We start from the raw sequence: 22037 nt of genomic DNA on the forward strand, positions 1-22037 counted from the left end.
GAGACTTACAGTCATCTTTTGTTGGAGACTTGCAGTCATCTTTGCAGGCTTACCCGTAAACTAAACGGAATGCCAATCTATCATGTGTGGTCCATAACTTGTGCAGGAATCCTTTAAGCAATTTATCTTGAGCTTGTTTCTTGTTTGCTGTTCATTTTTTACTTTGATCATGTCTTCTCCATGAAACAAGTAGATAGTTGTGTCAGGCAGCAGGTCTGTTTTGGATAAGAAACATTTTTACAAGTGGGGGTATCACAGAGATTGCTACTTTCAGCATGTTACTTGGTAATTTTACAAAGCTTTATATAAATTATAATTAGAACTGCAGTGCAAGGAGTAGTGGTTTGAGCTGAGTGCTGCTTGTTTTTTTATACTTGATTTTTGACTGGCATTCCAGTAATGTATTTAAAAAGTAATTTATTTTTTCATGCCTCACAACCTGTTTCCATCTGGATATTAAGTAAGTTGTCATGTAGCCAATGCATTGAAATATTTTTTTTTCTTCTACACTTCATTTTGTCTTGATTGGACTCTCGTAATGACTGTTTGGCACCCAGGGCAGTGTATTTAATTAAAGTTCCAGTTGTTGTGGTTTTGAGCATAGCTCCACCCCCTTTCTAGTTGGCCACACCCCTTCCCATTGACCCCACCCATTCAGCTGTCTCCTGCAGCCCTCCTTTAATTTGAAGTCACCAGCCGCCACTGAACATTTGTAAAACTCAGCTCATCCCAGTCAATGACACATGAGCTGCAGACTCTCAAACTTGGCAGTTTTTTTCAGGAGTTCCATTGTAAGTGAATGCAAGTCTAGTCTGACAACAAATGGTAGGGCTATTTGTCATCACAGTCTGCATTATAGGACAGATTTAGCTTTCCAAAGGAATCACCATGTCTGCTCCCATGAGGGCAAACAAGAGTAAAAACAAAATAAAATTAGGAATGAGTACTTATTTTGCTGAAGGCAGCTTTGGGAGGTGTAGTAAATCATGGCAAGATAAAAAATATATGTTTTCTTCATCATTTGCCCGTAGTGGTCCTTTAAGTCTCTTTATATGCAAGCACTGTGTACACAGGCATTTTAAGCATTGCGATACAATACCCACATAAATGTCAGTCCTGTTTCTTCAAACAAATGGTTACAACCTGTACCAATACTCACTTTAACACCATTAAATAATTTTGGTGGAAACACCCATCTACATCCCTTCTACTTATTTTCACTACCTCTGACATTGATACACCTCAGTGTAAAGAGGATGCTCCCGAGGTACCACAGATCTGAATTACATTAATAGAAATGTTACTCACAATTATGGGTCTTACATTTCTGCCTCGCCTCCACAACAGATATTTTTTTACCTGCACTACACAACTTCCCTGTCTCTGTTTACGAAGAAGAGCTCCTTTAAAAAATAAAAATTCACCGACATAAATTTTACTTAAAAGCCTGCAAAATCAAACATCTACATTAAGGTCATTAACAAGTATGCAACCCTTGGAGCTCATGGCGATAGCGAACATGGGCAACATTCCACTGGTCAGTTTTAGAATAAGATACAGAAGCAACAATGGATTTTGCAATTAGGGTGAAAAAAAATGCTCATTTGTTTTTAGGAGAGAAGATATGTTAGCCAGGAAAGCTGTAATGAAAACCTCCTTCCATCACCCCTATCTCCACGAAAGGGAATTTGTTAGGCATGGTTAGAAATACAATAAGAAAAAGTACAGTTTTGTACCTACCATAAATGTAGATGTTCGAGGATTCCATTGCTGCAGTCCTGACTATTGGGTATAGTCCGCGTCCAGTCGGCCCGAATACCAGAGTATAAGGCTGACGTCGGTCAGGGCGCATTAGACTGACGTCAGTACGTCAGGGTACTAATGCGCATGACCGACGTCATATCCTCAGTCTTTTCTTGCCCCAGATGTCAGAAGACCCTAAAAAGACAAGTCCCAAAATACCTGCACCAAAAACATGTACAATATATACAACAATATATACAAAAATATATATATGCATGTAAACTCACCTACACAACCACCCCTAAACACAGAGGGAAGGAGGAGGTAAATTGGACTGCAGCAATGGAATCCTCGAACATCTACATTTATGGTACGTACAAAACTCTACTATGTTGTTCGTCTTCCATTGCTGCAGTGCGGACTATTGGGTACAATGCCAAAGCAGAGGTAAGGAGGCTGGCAAATCATAAAGAAGTAGGAGCTGACAACATGCCTTGTAAAACAGCTGTGGCAAAACCAGCCCTAGACTTAGAGTAGATAGGAAGGTGATAATGCTTAGAGAAAGTATGCACTGAACTCCAAGTAGCTGCTTCCAAAATATCCTTAGTTGCCACCCCCCTTAGAAATGCTGTTGAAGTGGCAGTAGCCCTAGTGGAATGAGGCCTAATCCCAGCTGGAATCTCCTTGCCATGATGGGAATAACAAAATGCAATGCAAAAGCCAATCCACCTAGAAATAGTTTGTTTTGACACAGGCTTGCCCTGTGAACTCAAAGCAAAAGAAACAAACAACTGCTGAGACTGCCTAAAATCCTTAGTCCTGCTTAAATAATAACGCAATTGCCTGTGTACATCTAAAGTGTGCAAAATCTTTTCCCCTTTATTTTGAGGGTCTGCATAAAATGTAGGCAAATGAATAGTTTGGTTTAAAGCCACACTAGAAACCACCTTAGGCATAAAGGAAGGATTAGTGCGTAATGATACCCTATCCTTATGGAAAATCAAAAAGGGCTCTACTGCCATAAGGGCCTGCAACTCAGACACCCTTCTTGCAGAAGTAATAGCCAACAGAAAAGCAGTCTTCCATGACAAGTATTTCAATTCAGCAGTAGCTGCAGGCTCAAAAGGTTGTAGAGTAAGTTTTTCCAACACAAAATTGAGATCCCAAGCAGGAGTAGGAGCTCTACGTGGGGTCTTATATTCTTTGCCCCTCTAAGAAACTGCTTGAACAAAGGATGAAAACAAAGGTGGGTCACAATCATAGTGAGCTGAAATTGCTGCAGCATGAATCTTAATGGAAGAGAAGGACAAACCTTTGTCCAATAACTCAGTAAGATATTGAAGAGCCACACTCAAATTAGGCTCAGAAATCTCCAAATTCTTTGCTGTACTCCAAAATAAAAATCTCTTCCATTTTTCTGCGTACACTCTCCTTGTACTAGGTCTTCTAGCTTCCATAATCACATTTAAAACTTGTTGAGGAAGTTGAGACCTGCTGTGTTTCAACACAGAATATGCCAGGCTGTTAGATGAAGAGAATGAAGCTTGACATTGAGCAGATGACCGTCCTTCTGAGATAACAGATGAGGAATCAGAGGTAAAGGCCATGGAGGCTTCTTTACCAGACTCGTAGTAGTGGGTACCAGTGTTGCGAGGCCAATCTGGAGCTATCAAAATCATCCTTGGCCTGTCTTGTCTGACCTTTAATAGTACCTTTGGAAGAAGAGGCAGAGGTGGAAAGGCATACACATGAAGGTTTTTCCAACTGAAAGACAGAGCATCCACTTTCCAAGCTGTGTGATGAAACCCCTTTGTGCAATACTTTGGCAGCTGGTGGTTTAGTGGAGAAGCGAACAGATCTATGTCTGGAGTTCCCCATGACACTGTCAGTTTCTGAAATACATGAAGATCCAGTTTCCACTGTGGGGATCCATGATTTGTCTGCTTAACACATCTGCTAAGGAGTTCTGTGCTCCTGGCAGAAACCTTGCCTGAAGAGTTAGTTGCAAGCTTAGCGCAGTCTCCCATAAAATCATTGCTTGCCTGCATAGAGGATAAGAATGTGTTCCCCCTTGCTTGTTGATGTACCACATGACAGTTGTGTTGTCTGTTAGAATCAACACCTGCCCTGGAAGAAGTAACTCCTTGAAAGCCATTAATGCAAACTGGACTGCTAACATCTCCTTCATGTTGATATGTAGATGCTGTAGTCTGGCAGGCCACTTGTCTTGTATCCACTTTCCATTTAGATGAGCTCCCCAAGCAATGTCCGAGGCATCTGTCGTTAAGATCTGACGTGCCTCTGGCCGGGTCACAGAGAGTCCCTTGTTTAGGTGACATTCCTGAGCCCACCACAAGAATTCTTTTCGAAGGCAAGGTATTATTTGAATGACAGTGTCCAAATCCTGGCAGTGCTGTGTCCATACATTTTGAGATACCATTGTAGCTTCCTCATATGCAGTTTGGCATTGGGAAGCACCAGAATACAAGATGCCATGAACCCTAATGCTTGAAGGACTGTCCTTGCAGTCAGCACGGACTGATGAGATAGTTGATGGAAGTAAAGTGACAGACTCTTTTGTTTGTCCGGGGTTAAAAAGGCCATCTGGGCTGCTGTATTCAGTCTCACACCCAGAAAGCACATGTCTTGAGAGGGTACTAGACTGGACTTTATTTCGTTCACAGAATACCCTAGGCATCTTAGCACTGCTATAACATATTCCAGATGCTGTAGAAGGTCTTCCTTTTCTTGAGCCAGAATCAGGCAGTCGTCCAAGTAAGGATAGATTTGAATTCCTTGAAGCCTGAAGTAAGCTATCACTGGAGCCAGAACCTTTGTGAATACTCTGGGCAGTAGATAAGCCAAAGGGCAATGCAGAGAACTGATAATGAGAATTTCCAGCTCGAAACCGCAGATACTTCCTGCAACTTAGTCTTATAGGCACATGAAGGTAAGCTTCCTTGAGATCTAAAGTTACCATCCAGTGATCTTTGCCCAGCAGAGGTAAAAGCTGTTGTAACGTCAACATCTTGAACTTGGGAATGTCCAAAAACGTGTTGAGGAGAGATAAATCCAAAATTGGTCTCCACGTGTTCCCCTTCTTTGGTACAAGGAACAGGCGAGAATAAAATCCTAGGCCCCTTTCTGATACAGGGACTGGCTGAATGGCCCCTATCTGAAGTAACTGAGAAACTTGCTTGTGAGCCTCTTTTCTTTGTGGAGGAGGAACGTCTGGCATGCCTTTGAAAGGGGCATTGTATGGAAATAAAATCTGTAACCGTGGTGAATGATATCCAACACCCATTTGTCTTGAGTAATTAAATCCCAATTTTCTTTGAAAAGAGACAGTCTTCCTCCCAAAGGAGCTGCCAGACGGAATCTGCTGGCAGCTGAAAAGACAGGTCATTGGGTTTGTTTACTGAAAGGACTGACCTGCCCTCACCAGAAGTCTGAGCAGGTGAACTCCCTGTTCTAGGCCTAAAAGAACCTTGAGCCCTGCCCCTACCACGTCTAGACCTACCCCTAGACTGGGAATCATAAGCAGGATATGTCCACCCCTTAGCAGGCCAATTTCTACTAAACTTTGGTGGCTGCACCTGCAAAAAATCTTTAACAGTTTGCATAGACTTAGCTTTGTCCTCCATTTTCTTTAAAACTGCTTCCACAGGCGATCCAAACAACACATCAGACTGTAAAGGAGCATCCAAAATCCTTGTCTTAACATGCTCAGCTAAATTCTGATCCTTCAACCAGGCATGCCTAGAATAGAACTGGTAGCAGCCACCCTCGAGGCCTGTACAGCATCAAAACCACATTGCAAAGAATGCTTACCCACTTGTTCAGACACATGAACCAAATCCAGCAACTCTTTACACTCAATACCTTCTGCCAAAGCATCCACCTTAGATTTCAATTGTGAAAGGAGATAATTCTGATATTTTAGCATGTGAAACTGACAATTCAATGCTCTCATGGCTAGAGTGGAAGAAGTATACACTTTCTTTCCCCACCTATCCAAAGCCCTTGCCTCTTTATCAGTGGGAACAGGATTTTTAACCACAGAAGCCTTAACACCTTTAGGCCCTTGAGAAATAGTTTCTGGGTCGCCCTAGGACTCTTAAACAAATATTTATGAGCTTGGCACCCTATAATACCTATCAGGCTTAACAGGAGCAGGAGGCAAAGAGTCAGGGTTCAGGGAAGCCTCTGCAAAAACATCTTCCACCACATTCAACACAGGAGGAATAGCTAAAGGCCTATGCTGGGGTAAAACAAGAATTCCCTAAGCCTTTTCCTGGAATCAGAGTAATCCTGGCCTTCCCATTTAAAGTGCTCCCTCATGGAATGCAGAGTCTCTGAAAATGAGAAATCCTCAGGCGGAGAAGCTGTAGGAGTGGAATCATCCACATCCGAATCAGAATAAGTAGGATACTCCTGCATATCTTCCACAGAAGATTCTGAAGCCTCTGAACACTGTTCAAAACTATCAAACTCGGTTCCACCCTAGGCCTCTTATCAGGCGGGGCATAGAACCTCTAATCATAGTAATCAAATCTTCAGCCATTTTAAGCATATGTTTCTTAGGTACAGAACCCGAAATGCTAGGAGAAGCCCCCACTGAAGCTGAACTAGGCCTACCTCTCAAAGAAGTTTTGGCAACAGAAGGAGAGGCTCTAACTACCTTGGGAAGAGAGGGAAGAACAGTCACCTGAGAAGCCCCCTCAGCCTGGCCTACCTCCTGAGAAGGCACATCCTGTAATAGTAAAGTTTCTGCCTGGGACTCCATGGAAACTCCTGGCAAAACCTCTGGCTCCACTAAGCCTTCTAAAGAACCGACGTCCGGGACTGCCGGTTCATCAACCCTAGGCTTCGGTGTTTTGTCCTTGCGCTTCTTGGAGGAAGCGGGCGTCGGAGCATCCAACGGCATTTTATAATTGCAACGCTTCCCAAACACTAACCTGGCACAGTCTAACCTCCTCTTAATAGTGCGTTTGTTAAACCTAGCACAAGAGCGGCAACCAACAACGTCGTGCTCAGGCCCTAAACAAGGTATACACAAGGTATGGTAATCCCTATGAGGTATCTGTTTCCCACAAGAAATACAGTTATTCACTTTTTCTGACATCCGGTAAAATACTGAGGCAAGAAAAAACCAAAATGCTCCAACGGGTACTTAGCCAACTCTGTTTCGGTCTGAAACTCGGGAAATATTTCAGAACGCCAACCTGCACTCGCAAAACTGCTTCTGCATCGACCATGCGGCAAAAGACTGAGGATATGACGCCGGTCATGCGCATTAGTACCCTGACGCAGTCGATGCGCCCTGACCGACGTCAGCCTCCGACTGGACGCGGACTATACCCAATAGTCAGGACTGCAGCAATGGAAAACGAAGAACATCTACAGTTGTGCAAAATCTTACCATAACAGTAGCTGTCCTCTTCACTGTTGCAGTATTCCTTACAGAAGGGATGTCCTGCCAAGGATAGCCAAACATCTGGCCAGTATACTAGTCTTTAGAGTTCACAGGCATCATACATCACCTATATTCTTCCCTTGCAAGGCAGAGGACATAAAGGTGACATACAGATGCATACACCTCAGAATTGAAAAGCCCCATGAGGAAATGAATGTCCCTAAGAACCAGGAGGAACACGTGCATCCAGAAAGATGAAAATTAATCCGTGGCCAAGAAGGTAAACATAAAAAGGCAGAGCAGAGGCTGAATACTGCAACAGTGAAGAGAAGGACACCTACTGTCATAAGATTTAACACAACTGTATTATGTCCTTCCAAATCAATGTTGCATTATTCCTTACAGAAGGGAGAGTACAAAAGCTTAAGAGGGCACTGGAAAGCCCTCTAGAAACCCATGCAAGACAGCTCTGGCAAACCCAGCTCTTGCTCAGGAATTAACATCGAACTTGTAGTGCTTAGTGAATGTACTGACAGAAATTCAAAAAGTAGCAGCCTCAAGGATGGAACTGGTAACCAGTCATTTGAAAAAGGCACCAGAAGAAGCAACAACTCCGGAAGAATGACTTTTGCAGAAGAGGTAAGACATTAACCATGAAAGGCATAACAAAAACAAATGGCTTCAGAAATCCAGGAAGAGCTGGTTTGTTTATAAAATGCCAAACCCAAAGACCTGGAATGAAAGGAAAAGTACAGTTTTGTACCTACCATAAATGTAGATGTTCGAGTGCTAATACAGCTGCAGTCATAACAGATGGGTTCTCCTGCAGTCAGGCGGGTCCTCGGTCGGCCGAATTCCAAAGTCTAGGTCCGGCGTCGGTTGTCGTCGCTTCTTCCCTGACGTCAGTGCGACAGGGGTTTAAAAGAACCAGCCGACGCCATTTTCTTCAGTTTTTCTTGCCCCAGATGTCAGGTGCCCCCAGAAGGAAGGCAATACATAAAATTATGAAGTAATGCAATGCAATATAATCAAAAAACAGTAGTTGCAAGCAAATACACCATAAAAGAATACCCCTAGAGGGGAAGGAGGAGGAAACCTGGACTGCAGCTGTATTAGCACTCGAACATCTACATTTATGGTAGGTACAAAACTGTACTACGTTCATCGTGCATACAGCTGCAGTCATAACAGATGGGTAGAATCCCAAAGCTAAGAAAGGGGTGGTAGGCACTAGGTGGAACTAGGAGGAGCCAAAATGCCCTGCAAGACTGCAGTGGCAAAGCCTGCTCTAGATTTGGAGTATAATGGTAGGTTGTAGTGTTTGGAGAAGGTATGCACAGAACTCCAAGTGGCTGCTTCCAAGATATCCTTGGTAGGAACTCCTCTGAGGAAGGTTGCAGAGGTGGCTGTGGCCCTGGTGGAATGAGTTCTAATGCCTGTAGGAACAGTTTTGCCATGAAAGGAATAGCAAAAGCGTATGCAGTGGGCTATCCATTTTGAGATTGTCTGCTTGGAAATTGGCTTTCCTGGAGCTCCTACCGCATAGGCCACAAAGAGCTGTTCTGATTTTCTGAAAGGCTTTGTTCTGTCCAAATAATAACGCAGTTGCCTGTGGATGTCCAAGGAATGTAGTAATCTCTCCCCTTTGTTTTGAGGACTGGGATAAAATGTATGGCCTGATTTAAAGCTACCATGGATACCACTTTAGGCATAAAGGACGGGTTGGTTCGTAATGAAACTCTGTCCTGATGAAAGATGATAAAAGGCTGGACAGCCATGAGGGCCTGTAGTTCTGAAACTCTATGAGCTGAAGTGATAGCCAGAAGGAAAGCTGTTTTCCAGGACAAATATTGTAAATCTGATGAAGCAGCTGGCTCAAAAGGAGGCAAAGTCAGTTTTTCCAGAATGAAATTTAGATCCCAAGCAGGTATTGGTTGTTTCCTTGGAGGTCTTAAATTCTTAGCCCCTCTGAGGAACTGTCTTAAAAGAGGGTGAGAGAATAAAGGAGGATCAGTGTTGTATTCTGCAGAAATGGCTGAGGCATGGATTTTGATGGTGGAGAACGAAAGTCCATTGTTTAGCAGTTCAGCCAAATATTGTAGTATTTGAGGTAAATTCAGTTTTCCAGGGTTCTGTCCCTTTTTCTCATTCCAGACACAAAAACGTTTCCATTTTGCGGAATAAGCTTTTCTAGTTGATGGCCTTCTGGCCTCCAAAATGACATCCTGCACCTCCTTGGAGAGTAGGGCCTGCTGTGATGCTAAGGAATCTTCCATGCGGCTAGATTGAGTGTTTTTAGCTGACTGTGAAGAGTTTTGAAGCTGTGCTGAGTCAGAAGAAGAGGCATTAGAGGCAGGGTCCATGGGGGGGAAGGAGTCAGGCTCCTCAGGACTTGGCCAGTCCGGAGCAATGAGGATCATCTTTGGTCTGTCTGCTCTGGTCTTCAATAGGACTTTGGGCAGCAGTGGAAGAGGCGGGAAGGCATAAACTGTCATTGATGTCCAGCTGAAAGAGAGAGCGTCCACTCTCCAGGCCTTTGGGTGGAAGGTCCTTGAGCAGAATTTTGTCAATTGATGATTTTTGTGGGAGGCAAAGAGATCTATGTCTGGCCTTCCCCATTCTTGGATTATTTCTGTAAAAACTTTTGGATGCAACATCCATTCGTGTGGATCTGTCATATTCCTGCTTAGGTTGTCTGCCAGCGTGTTTTCCTTGCCTGGCAAGTACTGTGCTTGTAGTTCCATTTGTAAGTCCATGGCCATGTTCCAAAGTGATATGGCCAGTCTGCATAGGGGATAGGAATGTGTTCCTCCCTGCTTGTTTATGTACCACATAACTGTGGTGTTGTCCGTTCTTATCAATAGTTGACCTGGTTGTAGAAGGTCCTTGAAAGCTATAATAGCATTTATTACTGCTAGCATTTCTTTTTGATTGATGTGAAGGTGCTTTTCTTTTTGGGACCATTTGCCCTGAATGCACCGGTCTGTCATGTGCACCCCCCCCAGGCGTAGTCCTAGGCGTCTGTTGTGAAGACTTGATTTGCTTGAGGCTTGCTGAATGGAAGACCTGTGTTTGCTTGGCATGCTTGAGCCCACCACAGAAATTCCTTTTGCAGACATGGAAGTAGTGGTATTATTGTTTCCAAACTGTGGCTGTGTTGAGACCATATGTTTTTTAGGTACCATTGTAGTTTTCTCAAATGCAGCTTTGCACATGGGATTAGCAAGATGCAAGATGCCATGAATCCCAGAGCCTGCAGGATTTTCCTTGCAGTCAGCCTGGTGCAATTTGCCACTGTTCTGAAATATTGAATTAGTTGCCCCTGCTTCTCTGGCGTGAGGTAGGCCATCTGGGTGTTTGTGTCCAAATTGGCACCCAGGAAAATTATATTTCGAGAGGGTATTAGCCTTGATTTCTCTTTGCTGACTGTGTATCCCAGAGAGTTTAATAACATTATTAAATAAGCCAGATGTTTCAGAAGAATGTGCTTGCTATCCGCTTGGATCAGGCAGTCGTCCAAATAAGGGTATATTTGTATCCCTTGAAGTCTGCAGTAGGCAATTACTGATGCCAGGCATTTTGTGAATACTCTGGGCGCAGTAGATAAGCCAAAGGGCAATGCAGAGAATTGATAATGGGTTGAACCTGCAAGAAATCTGAGGTATCTTCTGCAATTTTGTCTGATTGGGACATGCAGGTATGCCTCCTTGAGGTCCAATGTTACCAGCCAAGACTCCTTGCCCAGCATGGGAAGAAGTTGCTGTAGAGTGAGCATCTTGAATTTTGGTGCAGTAGGAATGTGTTTAGGATGGAAAGATCCAAAATAGGTCTCCAATCTTTTCCCTTCCTTGGCACCAGAAATAGCCTGGAATAAAAACCTTGACCTTGTTCGTGTGTAGGTACCTCTTGAATAGCTTTCATGTTTATAAGATCTGAAATTTGCTTTTGTGCCTCTGCCCTTTGATTGTGTGGCAGTTTTGGCATGCCTCTCATTTTGGAAGGGTATGAAAGTGGAATTTGTAGCCTCTGTTTATAATGTCCAGGATCCATTTGTCCTTTGTGACAACATGCCAATTTTTTGAGAATAGTGCCAGCTTTCCTCCTAAGGGGTTGCCATTTGTGACCTGGTTGGCCTGCAAAGGGGAAAGTCATTGGGTTTGCTTTCTGAAAGATTGTGAGTTGTCTTCACCACCTCTTTGTGTAGGAGCTTGCCATTGTCTGCCTCTGTACGATCCTTGTGGTTGTCCTCTGCCCCTCGGGCGCCTGTATCTGCCTCTTTGGGGTCTGTCCGTGGCAGGAAAGGACCAGTTTTTGGAAGGCCAATTTCTACTAAAACGTGGGGTTGAACCTGCAGAAATTCTTTCACAGTTTGCATTGATTTAGCTTTTTCCTCCATTTTTCGTAATACTTCCTCAGCATTTGCCCCAAATAGAACATCCATTTGAAGGGGGGCGTCTAGTAATTTAGCTTTGACATGATCAGGCAAGGTTTGTTCCTTGAGCCAAGCATGCCTGCGTATGACTGAGCCTGTAACAGCAGCTCTACATGAGGCCTCTAGAGCATCAAAACCACATTGTAAGGTATGTTTACCCACTTGTTCTGCACTATGCATCAAATCCTGCAACTCCTTCAAGTCTGGTTGTTCAGGTTGTGACATTTTACTTTTCAATTGAGATAACAGAAACTGTTGGTATTTTAGCATATGAAACTGACAGTTTAAGGCCCTCATGGTTAAGGTAGCCAAGGTATATACCTTTTTTCCCCACCTTTCTAAGGATCTGGAATCTCTCTCGGAAGGCAATGGATTTTTGGCAATGGAAGCCTTAACTCCCTTGGGTCCCTGTGAGATGGTTTCTAGGTCAGCAGCATGGCTTTTGTAAGAAATTGGTGTGAGTCAGGAACCCTGTAGTACCTGTCAGGCTTAACTGGAGCTGGAGGTAGAGAGTCCAGGTTAAGGCAGGCCTCCGAGTAAACATCATCTAGGATGTCCAAGACAGGAGGTATAGCCAGAGGACTGTGCTGGGGTAACAAAAGAAATTCCCTGAGCCTTTTCTTGGAATCTGAATAATCCTGGCCTTCCCAGTGGAAGTGTTCCCTTAAGGTATGCAAAGTTTCCCCAAATGAGAAATCCTCAGGGGGGGATACAGAAGGAATAGACTGCTCTGCATCAGAGTCTTCAAAAGGGGAGTAAGCCTGTTCCTGATCATCAGAGTGTTCTGAAATAATGGATCCCTGATCAGAGGAGGGAATCTTCCTCCACTCTGGGCCTTTTGTCCGGAGGTGGCTGAGAACCTCTGATTAGAGTAATTAAATCCTCAGCCATTTTAAGCATCTGTCTCTTAGGCATGGGGCCTGGAGATGGGCCCTGTGTAACTGGTCTCTTAGGGTGCATGGTTGCTTTAGACTTGGTGAAAGCCTTGATGGAGAAAGAAGAGGAAGGTCTGAAGACACCTTGAGTGGAAGTGGACCTGTCCACATTCTGTGTTTCAACGCCAAGAGTGGCTTTGGTATCTGTAGTCGGGGTGTGGGCCAAGGAGCCTGCGACCTCGGGTACAGGAGACACCGCCAAAGATGTGTCGTCGGTAGTCAGGGGCTGCGTAGGCGCCTCTCTGAGAACCAGACCACGTGTAGTCGGCTTTGGCGTGGTGTCGGTAGAGGCCGCGGACCCCGAGTGTCGGTCCTTGTCTTTGTGTTTTTTAGACAAAACCGGTGTCGGAGTATCCGACGACATGGTATAGTTAAATGCTTTCCCAAAAAAATGCTGGGCGAACTCCGCCCGACACTTAATAGTGCATTTGTTGAATGTAGCACAACAGTGACAGACCGAGACGTCGTGGTCTGGGCCTAAACAAGGTATACAGAGGGAATGGAAATCCTTATGCGGTATTTGCTTCCCACAAGAAATACAATTATTAACTTTGTCTGACATCGGTCTGAGGCAAGAAAAGTTTCAACGGGTACTTAGCTTTAAGAAGACTTGGTTTCCAAATTTTCGTAATCTCAGGAGCTGGCCGACCGGCACTTGCGAACTGCTTCTGCTTCGGGCACCGCGCGGCAAGAAAGACTGAAGAAAATGGCGTCGGCTGGTTCTTTTATACCCCTGTCGCACTGACGTCAGGGAAGAAGCGACGACAACCGACGCCGGACCTAGACTTTGGAATTCGGCCGACCGAGGACCCACCTGACGGCAGGAGAACCCATCTGTTATGACTGCAGCTGTATGCACGATGAACATCAAAAACTGTTCATATTTGTGAATAGCATTAGTCTTATCCAAACAATTCCTGAGCTATGTAAATCCACGGTGTGAAGAATCTTCTCATTGACAGACTGTGGAGAAGGAAAGAAAAAAAAAAAAAAAAACTAACACTGATTAAGAGACAACTCATTGATCACCTTGGGTACAAGAAGGATTAGTACGAAGAGACACCCTTATCTCTAAGAAAAACTAAAACGGGAGGAAAAGTCATGATAGCCCGAAGCTCAGACACATACACTTAGATGAAGTAAGAGACAAAAGTAGTACAGTCTACTAAAGTACAATGTTGCAAGGAAGCTGAAGCAGCAGGTCCAAAAGGAGCCAGAGAGTGAATTTCTCAAGAACAAAATTGAGGTCCCAGGCAGGCAGAACAGGCTTCCTGGGAAGCCTGACATGAAAGATGCCTTTAAGAAATTGTTTGATCTCAAACTTAAGAGGCCAGAGAAGGAGTTAAGGGCAGACAAGCAGAAACTGCTGACAGATTAGCTTTAACTGAAGAATATGCCAACCCAGCATGGAGCAGATCACACAAATGAGAACCATAGCAATCTGCATTGAAAAGGGCTCCTGGTTACGAGATAGGCACCAGACAGAATATCTCTTCCATTTGGACAATTAGGATTTCCTGGTAGTGGGTTTTCTGGCCTCATGCAGGACACGAAGCATGTCCTCAGAAAAGCAGTGCCTAAAAAGGAACAAAATCCTATCATCCACAGCAACAGCTGACCCCTTGTCTTGTATGACAAGATCCATCTGGTGAGATACCTTGTGGTGACTGCCCCTGCCCAGGTGAAAAAGAAGGGGGAACCAATGCTGTCTGGGCCAAAAGGGAGTCATCAGCAAGATTTTGGGGGAGTCCTGCCTGATTTTGTGCAGGACCCTCAGAAGCAGGGGAAGGGGAGGTGTGTCCTTTGCTTGCTGACATACCAAATCACTGTCATATTAAATGTAAAAATTCTGAGGGGCTCGGGAAGAAAGAGGGTATGAAAAGCCTGAAGAGCTAGGAGAGCTCTCATCTCCTCGATGTTGACGTGGTCTGACCTCGGATGAAGAGGCCAGAGACCTTACACCTTGACAGAATCAAAGAAGGTTCTCCACCCCCCGTCTAAAGCATCCAAAAAGAGCTCTGTAAGTGGGATTGGAGATTGGAAGGGAAACCCAGGGTCGACAGAAAGCTGATGACTCCACCACTGAAGTTTGAGCTTGAGAATGGGAAGAAAGGGAACTAGGAAATCCAGGGGATGCAGTGCTGAAGCCACACTGACTTGAGGTATCAATGTAGTTTTCTCATATGGAGCTTGGTCAGAGGCATCATAGAAATGGTGGAAGCCATGAATCCAAGGACCCTGAGAAAATCCCTGGCTGTGACTAAAGCCAAAGACAAGACTAGAAAAAAGCAATCAGAGAAAGAACTAGGGAGAAGGCAAAGATGCCAGCAAGGGGGTGGACTGGATTGTGCAACCAAGAAAAACATGATCCTGGGAAGGACCTAGGAGGGTTTTCTGAAAGTTTATGGTGAAGCCCAGGCTTTGCAGCAGGGGAAACAAACTGGTGGGTCCTGAAGCAGAACCTCAGGGGACAAAGCCTGAATGAAAAGGTCGTCCAAATAAGAAAAGATCAAAATCCCTCTCATCTGGCAAAATACAATGACAGAATGAGGCATTTGGTGAATACACTTGGAGAAGCAGAAAGGCCAAAGGGCAAAGCAGAGAAATGAAAATGCAAGGAACAAATAGAGAAATGCAAAAACTTCCTCAAAAAGGAGGTGGATGGGGATGCAAAGGTAGGCACCTGAGATCCAGAGATAGCAGAAATGCCTTGGAAAGAAGATAGAACAAGGATTGAAGGGGCAACACAAAAAAACAGAGGACCATTACAAAGGTGTTGAGCTGAGAAAGATCTAGAATTGGTCCCTGGGTGCCTTCCTTCCTGGAGACCACAAATATTCTTAAATAAGAACTCCTCCCTTCCTGGGCAGAGGACACAACCTGAATGGTGCCTTGGGCCAAAAGAGCATGAAGCACCTCTGGAAAGAAATGAAGTTGACCCCAGGAGGTTCAGGGATGTCCAGAAAGGGAAGAAGAGATTTCCACACCATGAAATACCCCTGGTGGGTGACGGATAGAACCTAAGAGTCTTTTGTGACCCATAACCCACCAGGGGTATTTCATGGTGTGGAAATCTCTTCCCTTTCTGGACATCCCGAAGAAATTTCCACACCATGAAATACTCCTGGTGGGTGATGGATAGAACCTAACCGTCTTTTGTGACCCATAACCTATTTGGAAAGGACAGGGAAAGATGAAAGAACAAGGGAAGCAAGATGTCAGATGGAGCCTGGTTTGTCCTTAAAAAGGAGGTTTCTGAGAAATAGGGGTCTGAGTAGACTTTGCTGAAAGTACACACCTAGAACCTTTTTCACCTCTGAGTGGAAGGCAAAGCTATCGGCAAACAAAAGCAGATCTGGAAGGATAATTCCTCAGAAACTTAGGGATAGGAGAAACAAAGATATGTTTCGAATCCTCGAAGAATTTAAAAAGTTCAACAGCAGCAGCAGAGTAAAAAGGATTTTTATTATAAAGTGGAGCGAGTAAAAGCCAACAAGGAAAGGGCCAAAACCGTCTTTTCAGAACCAGGAAGGTCAGAAACTACCAGAGAAACCTGTGAAAGAAGGGCCAAAACAAACCTAGTCATGACAGCCTGGTAACTGACGGCCCTAAAGCCAGGGTGGCAGCAGTATAAACTTTGCTGCCATTCCATGGCACTGCTTTCCTTGCCTGAAGGAAGCAGCTTAGTAGAAAGCAACAGCTTAGAGGGTTTGTCAGAAGACAGAGACACCACAGAAGGATCAGCAGAAGGACATTTATACAGAAACATACAAGCATCATGCACCTTGTAAAATCTGTCAGGTTTCTTAGACCTGGAGGATGACTACCAGGAGCTACAAAAACCGCTGAAATGATATACAGGAGGGCAGCCAGAACTGGAAGAAAAGCAGAAAGTTTGGGAGACTCCATCTGGAGGAGTTTTTTTCTGAATATCAAAAACCTGAGAACAATCCCACTTGAAAAATTCCATCATACATGAAACAGTGCCCCCAAAGGAAAGTTCTTCTAAAGGAGAATCTGGACTAAAAACATTGCTCCCCCTCACTCCCACATTCCAAAGAAGAAGGGATCTGAGAAGAGTTTGCCCAGGACTCTTCCCAAAGTCCAGATCCTCAACAGAAGACTCTTGCTCTTAGGTCTCTTCAGAGGAGTAGAGGACCAGGGATCAGCAGGCACAGAGAGTCCTTGAGGAGGCTTTAAAGCCATTAAAGCATTGAACAACCCTGGAGTAAAATCCTCCCATTCACATTGGGGATTTTTTCAGCAGCGGAATTATGCTTGGTTTTCTGTTTCTTCTTTTGCATGACGTCCAGATGAAAAACCTTGGGAGGGTCGGAGCCTTGCCGACCCTCTACCAGCATAGCAGGAATGTCCTCCTGAACTAGAAGCTGAGGAATCCCACTCACCCCCTCAAAAATAATCAGCCAAGGATCCAGCTCAACATGTGGAGCAGATGTTTGAGAAGCCTCCAAGGACAAGGGAGAAGTCAGATCCATACTGACCTCTGACAGGGTCAAGGAATCCAAAGCAACAACTGGATGATCCTCTGGGTTTTCACCAACCCTCGACAGAGATGTCCAGGGGAGGCTGGACAGCAGCCGAATCAGACCCAAATTTCTTGGCCTTTTTCTTGGTTGGTGGCTGACCTTCAGGATGGGAAGACTCCACCACAGGACCATGCTCCAAAAACTTTAAAAGCTGGTTTTCTAGGTAACAGACATGGAGGAGAGGACTACGTAGGGTCTTGGGGACAAACATTTGGCAAATGGAATACTATGTATTTTCGTGAGAAGCACCTAAACAGAAGAGACACTGTTTATGATAATCTTTATAGGGAATACACCTCTTAGGCTGACAGTTTCCCTTTCTGGATGACACAAAACCAACAAAATGAAAATAAGAGAGAAGTTAAGAAAAAACCTCAATGGGGCACTTATCTGAAAATGGCTGGGTAACCAGCACAGAACAGCATTCAAACAGATGTTCAATGATTGTGTTTGGGGTTGACGGCAAAGTTCTGAGGTGTGTGGGTCCGTACAACACCTTTATGCCCTATCTCTTGTAAAGAAAACAGACGTGTGACTTTCGAAGCCTGTAAACTTTAAAGGCTTTGGTATACTGGCCGGATATATTGGATTATCCTTTGCGGGAGATCTCTTCTGTAAGGAAAACCAGAAGTGTGACATGGAAAGACATATACATTTCTACTTACAATTTACAGTTTAAGTGAATAAAACATAAAAAAACAGAACTTTTTAATTCTGAAGCAAGTATATAACTGCAAGTCTCTACTCTGTTTCAGTGTTGTACAAATCTAGCATGCTGCAGATAAAACACATTACAAACAGTATCACCTGAAATGTCTGAAGTACTCAAATAACAACTTAAAATCTACACTTAGCTCTAAGTATGCTGTTTCACATACACAAAACTACTGGACCATTTCTGAAGATGTGGCAAGAAATCTCAGAGCAAGACAACTTTCTCAAAGGCTGACCATGCAAGGGGTGTCAGTGACGGCATGTCACATCTGCAAGTGATGCAACCTCTGAAGACTGCCCTGCTCCCCTTGAAACAAGCACTCCTATGTGGTCTCTGGTCTCCACAGAGGGTTCTAACATGGGACACTGTGGTTTGCATATGTCCCCACACACTCATCTTGAAAGAGAAGCAAGCTATATTACTTCTCTTTTCCCTATGTCATATGCAAAAAGCATCCAAACCAGTAAATGAATTTGGGTCCCTCGAGTCATAATTACGGTTTTATCCCACTACGCCATCACAGCCATCTCCCTTGCATACAATATAACACTCAAGCTACATACATGGTATATTGATCCCTACAGAGGTCTCTTGACCCATCTAAGTAAAACAAGGAATAAAGCAAAGACTCTAAAAGGCTTACTGTCAGATGACTCCCTCTAAAAAAGTTTAGAAACTTACAATTACACACTCAACAAACAATAAAGAACAGACAGAAGATAGAATCACAGTCTAAATGAATATTTAACACACAGTGTATAAGTGGCACCATCACAAGCATTTAATAATATAACTGGCCATTAAAATATGCATCTTAAAAATTATTTTGACAAGGTTAATTGTTCAGCAGTCCTTTGGTAAAATATTTTTATTAAAATGCCTACCTGGTTGAGTTCACCTAGTCTTTCAACTAGGGTTCACCTGCTATGCATAAAGGCATATTCAATGGAAAGGAAATAAAACTTCCATAACAAAAAACAGTAAGTTATGTACTCACCATAACGTTAGATGTATGTAGTCCATCTCGCCTCACATTCTTCACCTGTGGGTTCGGAGCCAAATGTCGGCTCTGACTCAGCCTATTTACTAGCTCGAAAGTCTTTGATTGGCTGGGCTAAGATGGTATCCCACAATACATTGCCCCACATTCTCAGATCTAGTTTGCTGCCAACAGAAATATAGTATCCATCACCCAAACACACGCACACACACACACACACACACACACACACACACACACACACACACACACACACACACACACACACACACACACACACCCATAACAAAGAGGTCCAACAAATTATCCAAAGGGACTCTAATATCTGAAATATAAGGTGATCCTCCAAATCCTCCAGGCGTGGGGGACGGTGGGGGGGTAATGAAGAATGTGAGGCGAGATGGACTACATACATCTAATGTTATGGTGACTGATGTTATGTAGTCCTATCTCGCCTACATTCTTCACCTGTGGGACAGCGTCCCTAGCACCTACATCCTGGGTGGCTCAATGGAAAATACTCCTGAGCACTGTGGAGCCAAAAGATGATCTGCCCCTAGACACCACATCCAATTTGTAATGGGAAACAAACGTGTGAGGAGAAGCCCATGTTGCTGCCGCACAAATATCATCCATCGATAACCTAGCCTGAAAGGCTGTGGAAGTGGAAACTGCTCTGGTAGAGTGTGCTCTGACTGGGAAGGGCAGGCTCTTTCCCCCTGCCTGATAAATAAAGGAGATGCAACTAGCTATCCACCTAGAGATGGTGACTTTGGATACTGCAGACCCCAAGCAATTCTCTGAAAATGAAACGAACAGCTGGTCTGACTTCCGCCAATCTTTAGTCCTGTGTAGATAAAAGCGTAGTTACCTATGAACATCCAACAGATGAAACTGGTACTCTGCCTTATTGGAGAAGTTGGGGAAGAAGACCGGCAGTTCAATGGACTGATTAATATTAGATACGGAAGCCACTTTGGGAAGAAAGGACGGATTTGGTCTGAGAGAGACTCTATCTTTATGGACAATCAAATATGTGGGCTTGATTGATAGGGCCTGGAGTTCTGAGACTCGTCTAGCCGATGTGATAGCTATCAAAAAGGCAGATTTCCATGTAAGAAATTTTAAATCGCAGGAAGCTGCAGGCTTGAAGGGTGGGAGGATGAGAGCCTGCAGAACAAAATTGAGGTCCCAGGGCATAACAGGTTGAGATACAGGGGGACGAAGGAGTAGAGTGCCTTTTAGGAATGCTTTACACAGCCTGTGTGCCATTAAGCTAGGTTCATAAGCCACATGAAAATTTGAAATAGCCGCCAGCTGAACTTTGAAGGTGGCTGAGGCAGACCCTTGGTAGAATAAGTGAGACAGAAATCCCAAAACAGAATCAATGGGGGCTGTGTGTAGGGGTCAATACCTTTGGAATGGGCCCATATCGAAAACCTTTTCCACTTGCTAGAGTAGATCTTCCTAGTGGACGGTTTATGAGAGGACGTAAGAATATGGACCACGTCCGGAGAAAAATCGTGACACCTGACTATGGATGGAAGTGGAGTAGCCAGCCGGTCAGCCGGAGGGTCTCCAGGGAGGAGTGGAGCTGTCCCGACATATGTGTCCGCAAGTCTGGACGAGTGTCCAGAGTCCAAGGAGCATCCACCATGTAAGGTTGAAGGAAGAGGAACCATACTTGTCAAGGCCAGTGTGGCGCGATCAGAATCAATCTGCTTCCCAAGGACAGTGCTTTCTGAATCACCCTCGAGATAAGGGGAAACGGAGGGAAAACATACCGCAGACCCGAGGGCCAATTGTGCGCAAGAGCATCCCTTGGAGATTCCCCCGGTGGGGGGATTAGCGAGACGTAGCTGCTGCATTTCGCATTGAGGGGACTGGCAAACAGTTCGCAGCAAGGCTGACCCCATTTGCTGAATATGCTGTTCGCCACCCGGCAGTTCAGGGACCACTCGTAAGGCATGAGGATCACTCTGCTTAGCCTGTCTGCAATCACATTGGTTTTCCCTGGGATGTGCCCGTTGGGAAGCTATCGCCCAATTCCACACTCTCATGGCCTCTCTGCATAGGGGGTACGATCTTGGTTCCTCCTTGCTTGTTGAGATACCACACTACTGAAATGTTGTCTGAGTGTATCGCAATAGTCCCTAGAGGGAGGACATCCTGAAGTGCCTGCAATGCTAGGAGCACTGCCCTCATCTCCAGACCATTTATGTGCAAGTCTATCTCGTGCTCCTGCCACGTGCCTTGGACCATCTTGCCGAGATAATGCCCCCCCACCCTATCCGGGAGACGTCCGTGGTCACTGTGGCTACCGGGTTGGGTGGAACAAAGGGTTTCCCTACGACTAAGTTGTTGGTGCATAGCCACCAACTGAGGTCCTGCTTGCATTTGCCTGTGATTAAGATAGGATGGGATAGAGGTAGTCTTTGGAAGGACCATTGGGTGAATAGGAGCCATTGTAGGATCCTCATATGTAACCTCGCTAACGGGACCATCATGATAGTGGACGCCATTGTCCCCAGTAACTGAAGGACTAGTCTTGCCCTCACACGTGTCAGAGGCATCATCGTACGAACCTGTCGTTGCAACCCTGTGATCCTCTCCATAGGTAGGAATGCTCTCAACCGAATAGTGTCCAACTCTGCTCCTATAAATGAGACACGCTGTGAGGGTAGCAACACAGATTTTTTCCAGTTTATTGTAATGCCTAATCAGTGACAAAGATCAATGGTAGTATCTCTGTTTTGAAGAAGTAGATGCTTGGTGGGGGTGGATAGGAGCCAGTCGTCCAGGTACGGAAACACCTGGAATCCTTGACTTCTCAAGTGAGCCGTCACCACTGCCATGCACTTGGTGAACACCCTTGGGGGCTGTGGTGAGACCAAAGGGCAGGGCTCGAAACTGGAAATGCCTGGCTCCCAGCTGGAAGCATAGATGACATCTGGATGCTCTGTCCATTTTGATGTGGTAGTAAGCATCCTTCAGGTCGATGGAGCACATCCATACTTCTTTTCCCAACAATGGGAGCATCAATTGTAGCATGACCATCCGGAATTTGGACTTGCGTACGTAATGATTGAGTTGACTGAGATCCAAAATGGGTCACAGGTCCCCCGTTCTTTTCAGCACCAGAAAGAATCTTGAGTAAGTCCCTAATCCGATCTGGTCTGGGGGGACTGGTTGGATGACTCCTTTTTCTAGCAGCTGAGAAACCTCTGATGCTGCTTGATCCCCTTGACT

The 22037-nt window shown here is 44.7% G+C and overlaps 1 protein-coding gene across 4 annotated transcripts in view; it reads right to left on the reverse strand.

Annotated features, from left to right (window-relative positions):
• The window catches only part of MVB12B (multivesicular body subunit 12B), a 1443639-nt gene that overhangs the window by 1005419 nt on the left and 416183 nt on the right, over positions 1 to 22037 (reverse strand). The gene's annotated exons all lie outside the window — the stretch shown is intronic.

This window comes from Protopterus annectens, chromosome 16.part0 (genome assembly GCF_019279795.1).
Source record: "Protopterus annectens isolate FY-2018-M chromosome 16.part0, PAN1.0, whole genome shotgun sequence".
Taxonomy (NCBI): domain Eukaryota; kingdom Metazoa; phylum Chordata; order Ceratodontiformes; family Protopteridae; genus Protopterus; species Protopterus annectens.